Raw genomic sequence first — 10997 nt, forward strand, 5'->3', positions numbered from 1 at the left:
TCCTCCCCCTCCCGCCTCCCCTCCCCCTTCTCCTCCTCCTCCTCCCCTTCTTCTTTTTCTTCTTCTTCTCTCTCTCACTCTTCCCCCTTCCACTCCAGAACCATGAAAAATAAATGTCTGTTGTTTAAGCCACCCAGTTTGTGGCATTTTGTTATAGCAGTCCATGCTGACCAAGACCAGAGTTTGCTTAGAGAAATATGCGATGAAAACCGAGGAGTAACAACTGTCAGAGGGTCATAGAATGCTTCAGAGAGGAGCTGACGATTGAGCTGGACCTTGATGAATACATCCTGCACTCTGCTACATGCTGTAAGGTACAAAAGACGAGGAGCACTAGCCCTTGCCCTAAGTCTTTTGCATTCTAATGTAGAAGACAGTGCTACCAGAAGATGTGTAGCCATTATACAAATTTAGAGTTCTTGTGCGCTGAAGCAAAGCATGTTATCTCTATCCTCCAGAACTTAGTTCAAATCAGTTTCACCTACCTAATTTAAGAAACCATCCTAAACTCCTCCTGCCAATTGCTTTCCTTCTTTACTTCCCATTTCTAGAATCAGTCCTGTGATAATATGGAACTAACAGAAATCTAACACACACAAAAACACTCAACTCAAGGTCTTTCAGTGATGTAGATCTTTTCTTTTAAGTTAATATGGATGAAAAGAAATAGCAAAAGAAAACCTGAAGGGAAAAAGTAGAGGGAAAATTTTGATAAACACAAACTTTCACCTTTGAGGGTGATATGGTTTGGCTGTGTCCCCACCTAAAACTCATCTTAAATTTGTAGCTCCCATCATTCTCACATGTTGTGGGAGGGACCCAGTGGGAGATAACTGAATCATGGGGGCAGTTTCCCCCATACTGTTTTCATGGTAGTGAATAAGTCTCACAAGATATGATGGCTTTATAAGGATATAAAACTTCCCTTTCACTTGGTTCTCATTTCTCTATTGTTGGCTGCCTTTTGCAGCCAACAATAATGTAAGATGTGCCTTTTGCCTTCCACCATGATTGTGAGGCCTCCTTACCCACGTGGAACCATGAGTCCATTAAACCTCTTTTTCTTTAGAAATTGCCCAGTCTCTGGTATGTCTCTATCAGCAGCGTGAAAACGGACTAATACAGATGGTGTGTGTAAAGGCCGAAGAGGGGAGCTCTGTCAGCCACCTGGCTTTCTGACCTACCACACAATCACCACAGCCCTATTTTGGCACCATGTCATCAATGCCAGCTCCTGCTCTCTAGCTCTCATGTTTGTTTTCGCACCACTTTCCTAGCAAGGAAAAAGTTCACAGCCTTTTCCAGGTATGGCTCTTTAGAATTTTTAGTAAACACATCTGAACACATATCTAAATGAGTATTTTCTTTCAGGGTCATTTTGAAAAGTGACAAACTTATTGTAATGATGCTGCTTTTTCATACAATACAAGTGGAACCCCTCCTTTGAAAGTGAAAAGCCTTACCAAGTCTGAAAAAAATCAGACTCAGTAATCCACAGTCATACTTCATTTTAGATATAGTATTACCCATCTTGATTTCCTACCTCATTCATAAGACTTAGCACTAAATAACACCTACTAGTTACAAAAACTAAATCTGTACTATATATATATACACACACATACACATAGATACATATTATGTAAACAAATTTTTAAATACGCTGCAGTTTGAAGACAAGCTCTGAGAGAGGAGTTAGAATTTTTGTTTTGTTTTGTTTTTGAGACAGAGTCTCACTTTGTCGCCCAGGCTGGAGTGCAGTGGCATGATCTTGGCCCACTGCAGCCTCCACCTCCTGGGTTCAAGTGATTCTCATGGCTCAGCCTCCCAAGTAGCTGGATTACAGGCACATACCACCACACCCGGCTAATTTTAATATTTCTAGTAGAGACAGGGTTTCACCATGTTTGCCAGGCTGATCTCTAACTCCTGGCCTTGTATGATCTGCCCATCTTGGCCTCCCAAAGTGCTGCGATTATAGGCATAAGCCATCATGCCCAGCCTTAGAAAATTTCTGCGTAGTAAAAATATCCCTGGAAAAATATTTGAATTCTCAAAGAAGAGCACATAATCGAATATGTGAATTTAGGAATTCATGTTTTTTAAAAAATCAGTCACATTACTGCAGAGTCACATCTCATGTATTTCGCACAGTGGCCAGCTCCATAAATATTTATGAAGCAGAACTGAACCAAATTTTTAAGCATTTTTCATGTCCATGGTATCACTGGAAAAGTAATAGTGTTACTCTATATACAATTTAGGACCCATTCAGGCCCTTCAATTCTTTCTCCAAAGGTTTTCTCTTGGATGTATTTGAGATCTTACTGCAAATCAGCCCATCTGCAGGTGTCTTTTGAGTTCTTTTAATCTCAGTGGACATCCAATGCAGACACACAGACTTTCAATACTGTAGTCATTATGATTGACACTTACGTCTCTCAGTGCTACTCTCTTTCAGAAGGCAAAGACTCCGAACTTTATTGCCCATATTCTTCATCAGCTACCATCAGGAAGTAACATAACTCTGGTCTCCTATCACTTCTGTCCATTTGACATTGGACAGATGGAAACTCACCAGTAACCTCACTGAGGCATGGATAAATCAGCACACATGCAGGGTAGAAAATTCCAGTAGGCTTAAGGTGTTAAGAAAAAAGGGTTAGAAAGAACTCTCTCCAGCACATACATCTGATTTAGCAGCCAATTTGTGCTTTTTTCTATCAAGTAGATATAGCTGTGTTCTGCTGTAAGCATAATCCATACATACTGATGGAAAAAAAGAACCACACAGGGTCCCCTTTAAAGGAAACATCTCTAGTGCTTTTTAAATCTTATTTTTTGAATAATGAAACCCTCTCTCTATATCAGTCTATATATCTATATCTATATTAGGTAAACTATAAATGCCCATTTAAAATTATGTTTATGAAGTTTTCAATGATGGACAAATGAAATGAGCAAAATAGTAAATGAGAAAAGAGTACAAAATTGCATATATATTATCATAGCTATATAAAAAACTGTGTCTAGAAAAAAAAAACCTAGAAATGAATGTACCAAGAAATTCAATGTTATTCTCTAAGAGATAGTATGGAAAAAGATTTATTAGGCTTTTCCTTTTATTTCTCAACTTTCTACAATAAGCATGTACTATTTCTATAATTTAAAGATTAAATAAATGCCATTTGATTGACTCAAATTGGTTTACATACATACCAGCTTATCAGCAACAAAAGTGTTGTGTAATATAAGGTTGAAATAACTTTGCGAATAGAAACAGAGGAGCTTACAAACTCCCCTGTCCCTAAACTTTTGCCACTAACTAGTAGCTGATAATTGTCTAAAGATAACCAAGATTTGGCCAGGTTCAGTGGCTCAGGCCTGTAATCCCAGCATTTTGGGAGGCTTAGGTGGGTGGACCACTTGACATCAAGAGTTGACCAGCCTGGCCAATGATGTAACCCCATCTTTACTAAAAACACAAAAATTGCAGTAGGACTGCTGGAGGTCATGCCGCCTGACTTCAAACTATACTACAAGGCCACAGTAATCAAAACAGCATAGTACTGGTACCAAAACAGAGATATAGAGCAGTGGAATAGAACAGAGGCCTCAGAAGCAATGCCACACGTCTACAACCATCTGACCTTTGACAAACCTGACAAAAACAAGCAATGGGGAAAGGATTCCCTGTTTAATAAATGGTGTTGGGAAAACTGGCTAGCCATGAGCAGAAAGCTGAAACTGGATCCCTTCCTAACACCTTACATTGAAATTAACTCCAGATGGATTAAAGATTTAAACATAAGACTTAACACCATAAAAACCCGAGAAGAAAACCTAGGCAATACCATTCAGGACATAGGCATAGGTAAGGACTTCATGATTAAAACACTAAAAGCAATGGCAGCAAAAGCCAAAATAGACAAATGGGATCTAATTAAACTTAAGAGTTTCTGCACAGCAAAAGAAACAATCATTAGAGTGAACTGGCAACCAACAAAATGAGAAAAAATTTTTGCAATCTACCTATCTGACAAAGGGCTAATATCCAGAATCTAAAAAGAACTAAAACAGATTTACAAGAAAAAAACAAACCCATTCAAAAGTGGGTGAAGGATATGAATAGACATTTTTCAAAAGAAGACATTTATGAGGCTAACAAACATATGAAAAAATGCTCATCATCACTGGTCATTAGAGAAATGCAAATCAAAACCACATTAAGATACCATCTCATGCCAGTTAGAATGGTGATCATCAAAAAATCTGGAGACAACAGATGCTGGAGAGGATGTGGAGAAACAGGAACACTTTTACACTGTTGGTGGGAGTGTAAGTTAGTTCAACCATTGTAGAAGATAGTGTGGCGATTCCTCAAGGATCTAGAAATAGAAATTCCATTTGACCCAGCAATCCCATTACAGGGTATGTACCCAAAAGATTGTAAATCATTCTATTATAAAGACACATGCACACGTATGTTCACTGTGGCACTATTTACAATAGCAAAGAACTGGAACTGACCCAAATGCCCATCAACAATAGACTGAAAAAAGAAAATGTGGCACATATACACCATGGAATACTATGCAGCCATAAAAAGATTAGTTCATGTCCTTTGTAGGGACATGGATGAATCTGGAAACCATCATTCTCAGCAAACTGACACAAGAACAGAAAACCAAACACTGCATGTTCTCAGTCATAGGTGGGTGTTGAACAATGAGAACACATGGGCACAGGGAGGGGAACATCACACACTGGGGTCTGTTAGTGGGGTGGGAGGTTAGGGGAGAGACAGTGGGGGCCGGGGAGGTTGTGAGGGATAACACTGCAAGAAATGCCTGATGTAGGTGATGGGGGGATGGAGACAGCAAACCACCATGGCATGTGTGTACCTATGCAGCAATCCTGCAAGATCTGCACATATACCCCAGAACTTAAAGTACAATAAACACACACACACACACACACACACACACACACACACACACACACATATTAGCCGGGCCTGGTGGTATGTGCCTGTAGTCCCAGCTCCTTGGGAGGCTGAGACATGAGAATCGCTTGAATCCAGGAACCTGAGGCTGCAGTGAACTGAGATCACACCACTGCACTCCAGCCTGAGTGACAAACCGAGACGCCATCTCAAACAAAAGAAAAAAAAAAATAACCAAGATCTTTTAATCAGCAACATTTCTTTCTGACTTAAAGAGCAGAATGCCACACACCCAGGCTACCATTAGCCAAGAATGCATTCAGTATACTAAACTGCAGATTCTCCAAAAATGTATAGTTCATATAGGGAGTAAGTACATGAGATGAGTTTTGTTTGCTTAAAGCCTATGTAATAATCTATGGCACAATAAGCAAGACACAAAATATTACAAATTGTATGAACCCATCTATACAACATTCCAGAGAAAGCAGAACTAATCTATAATGACAGAAAGCAGTTGGCAGAGGGTATGAACATGGGATTGACTGCAAGGAGGCATGTGAAAACTATATCTTGTCTGGGGTACTGGTTACACGGTTGCATACGTTTGTTCAAACTCACCAAACTGTATGCTGTTTTAAATCGTATATTTTATATTATGTAAATTATACTTTAATAAAAATAACCTTTGGGATTTGTGATATACTCTTACATGGCATGTAATGATAATACAGAGTATGACAGTCTCACTCCGGGGACAATCTTGGTAATAGGCAGCCATAATCATGCTAGTTTTGAGAGTTCAAAACAAAAATATCCCTACCCACCATAAGAAGCTTCCAATGATGCCACAATTCTACCAATGCAGAGTCATTCTTATGGGATCTCTGAGTATTATGTTGATGGGAAAACATCACTTGAAGAAGAGAAGAGTAAGACCTCAAGCCTGGCCAGGCACAGCAGCTAACACTTGTAATCCCAGCACCTTGGGAGGCCAAAGTGGGCAGATCACTTGAGTCCAGGAGTTCACGATCAGCCTAAGCAACATGGGGAAACCCCATCTCTACAAAAATTAACCAGGCATAGTGGCACATGCCTGTAGTTCCAGCTACTTTGGGGGCTGAGGCTGGAGGATCTCTTGAGGCCAGGAAGTCAAGGCTGCAGTGAACTGATCATGCCACTGCACTCCAGTTTGGAAGACAGGGCAAGATCTTGTCTTAAAAAAAAAAAAAAGAAAAAAGACCTCAAACCACTATTAATTATCTATTAGACAAAATTACTTTCCAAACCAGGCACGGTGGCTCACGTCTGTAATCCCAGCACTTTGGAAGGCTAAAGTGAGTGGATCACTTGACGCCAGGAGTTTGAGACCAACCTGGCCAACACCTCTACTAAAAATACAAAAATTAGCCAGACACAATGGTGGACACATGCTAATTTTAAACCCAGCTACTTGAGAGGCTGAGGCACAAAAATCACTTTAACCTGAAAGGCAGAGGTTTCAGTGAGTCAAGATCACCTCACTGCACTCCAGCCTGGGTGACACAGTAAGACTCCATCTCAAAAAAAAAGAAAAGAAAAGAAAAAAATAACTTTCCAGCAGTATCAGCTATGTAAGAAAGGTCTGGAAGTGGGGCAGAAAGACAAGAGTGGAGAAAGTTTGAGAGACACCCCAGAAAGGTATCCAAGTTTGCCTATTCCATATAGTGTCCTCTCATATGTTACTCATAGAAAGTAACATTAAATTTCTTGGTACATTTATTTCTAGTTTTTTTTTTTCTAGACAGTTTTTTATACAATTATGATAATACTATATATACAATTTTGTACTCTTTTCTCATTTACTATTTTACTCATTTCATTTCTGTGTCATTGAAAACTTCATAAACTTTTTTTTGAGATGAAGTCCTGCTCTGTCACCCAGGCTGGAGGGCAGTGGCACAGTCTCAACTCACTGCAACTTCCATCTCCCGGATTCAAGCGATTCTCCTGCCTCAGCTTCCTGAGTAGCTGGGATTACAGGCGCCTGCCACCATGCCTGGCTAGTTTTTGTATTTTCAGTAGAGATGGGGTTTAACTATGGTGGTAAGGCTGGTCTTGAACTCCTGACCTTGTGATCCACTCGCGTTGGCCTCCCAAAGTGCTGGGATTACAGGCATGTGCCACTGTGCCTGGCCCATAAACATGATTTTAAATAGGCATTTATAGTTTGCCTCATTTTTACAGGAGAAATATAATCATTTTACAGGAGAAATACAAGCCTTAGAAAAACATATCCCCTGACTATTCATGTGAGGCCCAGTTGAACCCACTTTCCCCCTTCCTAGACCTTTTGCCCAACATGGTGGTGATGAGCAACATCCACGGCTCCTGAGTACTTCTTTCCATCTACAAACTATTTTCACATCAGTCATTTCATTAGATCAATTCAACTACCTTTGAGTTAATTACTAACAGGTAGATAGCAGTAGCATTCCTGTTCTACAGTTAAGAAAACTGAGAGAAATCAGAGCGATTAGTGGGCTTAACCAATGCCCCACAGATAAGAGCTACCAGAAATGCTCCCTGATGTGCTTCAGTAGGCTATATTTGGATCATCCTCACAAAACCTTGAACCTGGTAACATATACTACGAAACTTTGCCAACCTAATATGAAGATTGGGAAATGCATGGTAAATTATTGCCCTGAATATGCTGATGAACAAAAGCAGGTTTTATCTTTACATAAATTATTTCAATTGCCATGGCTTAGAATCAGCAGACTGGGATTCAAGTTCCTACTGGCTGTAAAATTCATCATCCTAGGCCTTAATTTCATCAGCAAAATTAATGTCTGTTTTTATTCATAGGACTTTTGTGGAATCAAATAAATAATGAACACTAAAATATTCTATGAACTGCATGGCACTGAATGACTATTAGATGCTTTATTTATAACCATCCAAACCCAAACAGAGATTGTAAATGCATGTTGTTAATTACCAAAAGGTGATGTCTAGATTAATTATAATTTTAAAATTAATTATGTTATAAAAATCTAGGTAATAAAATTATTTTCAGATTACTTACTCTTCATGTATATAATCAATTTTAGGATTCCTTTTATCTGATAAATTAGGATTGTGAAATATTTTGCTCTCAGGAAAAGCCCAGAAATAACCAGAGAGTGCCACCGAAAGTAACAATTCAGCAGAAATCAAACATGATACAGTAATGAAAAGCAAGATAAGTTTTCACAAATATGTGATAACATCCAGGAAGCAGGAAGCTAAGAAGAAGCAAAAATGGGCTAAGATTTGCATCGACGGAGAAAATTGTTAAGCTTAATTTCTTTATAACTTCTGTTGTTCTTCTTGTACTGCTGAAAAGGGCTTAAAATAGGATCACAGTAGCCAGTGACAAGTCTAATTTCCAGATTCTCAAGCAAAACTGTGCAAAGGAACCCAATATTTTTGCAACCAAGTATCCCCCAAAACTCCCCCTTCCTGCAGAGGCATCTGGTTTAGACTTTATTTAGTGTCTGTCTCAGCAGAGCTCCTATCCTGTGTCTTCAGCCTGCTGAACCTCCTTCTGGCTATCTTTCCCATTTGCGTTTGAAAAATATTTGCAGATTTGAAAATTAGTTCTTTATCAAGTCTGTCAAAGAGCAACTTGTTGTGAGAAGTCAATATCCCAAAGCCCCATAGCTGAACCTGGAAAAAAGTCAAAACTACAGACCCTAGATTTTACCACTACACTAGTCATGCACTAGTCACTTTGATAAAGGTCTCCATGCTTTTCTGGAAGACCCTCAAAGTTGCCTCATTCTCCAGCAGCATGAGGAAATTTTCTTTTCTCTTTTTTTTCTGTCACAACATAACTTGATTTTAGGAGGGTAAATGTTGGCAGATACATGCTGAGAGAATAGAAAGAGAAAATTCAAATAAATAGTAATAGGCAGGCTTGAAGCCATCTTCCTCTTACACATTTTTTTAATTGGTGAAAGTTGCCAGGAAACAGGTTATTGCTGAAGAACTATGTTCTGAAAAACAAAAATTGAACTGAGAAGACTGAGCTCCAACTCCAGTGGATATGATATCTCTGATTCCATTAGGCCATGCACTGGTTACTCCCTGCTACAGAATGAGAATTTGTCACACACACACACACACACACACACGCACGCGCACACACACACGCATACAAGTACTGAAAGAGTCCCCTGCAAGCCATTAACATTGGCAAAATGACAACTCCACTAAGGCGGCCATGACTGCAGCCAGAAAACAATTATGTTTTCTGTGAGTATGCACAAGTTTCAGAAAAGCCATTTATCATCTTTCCTAGTAGAAATTCATTTTCTTTCTTTTTTTGTTTTCTTTTTAAAACCAATCTTCACTGATAGCTGGTTAGAGAAGGGTCTGACTGGAGTGTTGGTGACGACCCTCAATCCACTGCCACAATTTCTCTCACAACCCAAATGGGCTAACACTGCAGTAAGATGGAACAGTTCTCCAGTGCCAAGTCTCCTGCAGTTGAAATGGGCCTGTCAAATATTTTTCTTTCCTACTCCAAAAGTACCCCAGTACCTCCAACCAGAGTGAGAAAATCAGAGAGTTCTGTTTCAGGGCAGTTGGCTAGAGAGTTGAATGTAACTGCCCTCATTGCTCTTTGATCTTCTCTTCTCCGGTGATTTTATTCTTTACTCTATCTCTACCAGTCCTCCAAGGGTCAATCCCTAGTCCTTGTTATTACCAAAATCTACAACCACCCATTGTAGCAAATTTGAATACTCCACTCAGACCTCCATGCACTCTCTTTCCAGTTCACTCCCTATTGTGCCCATCTGCAGCAAGCCTTCAGCCCCTCTAGGGAATACAATCCATTAATTGTACCATCTGTTCAGTGTCCCTCCCCACTTCATGTCCTCACTTCCTTGATCCTGTTTAAATGCCATACTGTATCATTATGAAAATTCTCTTGCTTCTTTCCCTACACTCTCCACCCTCTTGCTTCTCTTTGTTTATTATACTTGCTTAGAAAACTTTAGGCCTGGGAAAATACAATTCTTCTCCTACTGTGTGCCTGCTGCACCCATGCAGCTGAATAAGGCCATAGAAAAATGCACTACCACGTTAATGTGATTTGGCTCTGTGTCCCCACCCAAATCTCACCTTGAATCGTAATCCCCACAATCCCCAGGTGTTGAGGCCAGTCCAGGTAGAAGTAATCGGATTATGGCGGCGGGTTCCCCCATGCTGTTCTCATGTTAGTGAGTGAATCTCACAAGATCTGACGCTTTTGTAAGTGCCTGACATCTCCCCTGCTTGCACTCATTCTCTCTCCTGCCGCCTCATGAAGAGGTGCCTTCCACCATGATTGTAAGTTTCCAGAGGCCTGTCCAGCAATGTGGAACTGTGAGTTAATTAAACCTCTTTTCTTTATAAATTACTCAGTCTCCAGTATTTCTTCACAGCAGCATGAGAACAGACTAATATAGTAAATTGGTACCGGGAGCAGTGGGGTGCTGCTGTAAAGATTACCAAAAATGTGGAAGTGACTTTGGAAATGGGTAACAGGCAGAGGTTCAATCAGTATGGAGGGCTCAGAAGAACAGAAAAATATAGGAACGTTCAGAACTTCCTAGAGACTTGTGTAATGGCTTTGACCAAAATGCTGATAGTGATATGGACAATGAAGTCCAGGCTAAGGTGGTCTCAGATGGAAATGAGGAACTTATTGGGAATGGAGTAAAGGTGACTCTTGCTATGCTTTAGCAAAGAGACTGATGCCCCCCGGCCCTAGAGATCTGTAGAACTTTGAACTTGAGAGAGATAATTTAGGGTATTAGACAGAAGACATTTCTAAGTGACAAAGTGTTCAATAGGAAGCAGAACATAAAAGTTTGAAAAATTTGCAGCCTGATGATGGGATAGAATAGAAAAACCTATTTTCTATGGGAGAAATTCAAGTCTGCTACAGAAATTTACATAAGTAATGGGAAGCCAAAATATTCATCACCAAGACAATGGGGAAAATGTCTTCAGCACATGTCAGAGACCTTCATGGCCT

This window comes from Sapajus apella, unplaced genomic scaffold (assembly GCF_009761245.1).
Source record: "Sapajus apella isolate SASKATOON/1434 unplaced genomic scaffold, GSC_monkey_1.0 scaffold25, whole genome shotgun sequence".
NCBI lineage: Eukaryota > Metazoa > Chordata > Mammalia > Primates > Cebidae > Sapajus > Sapajus apella.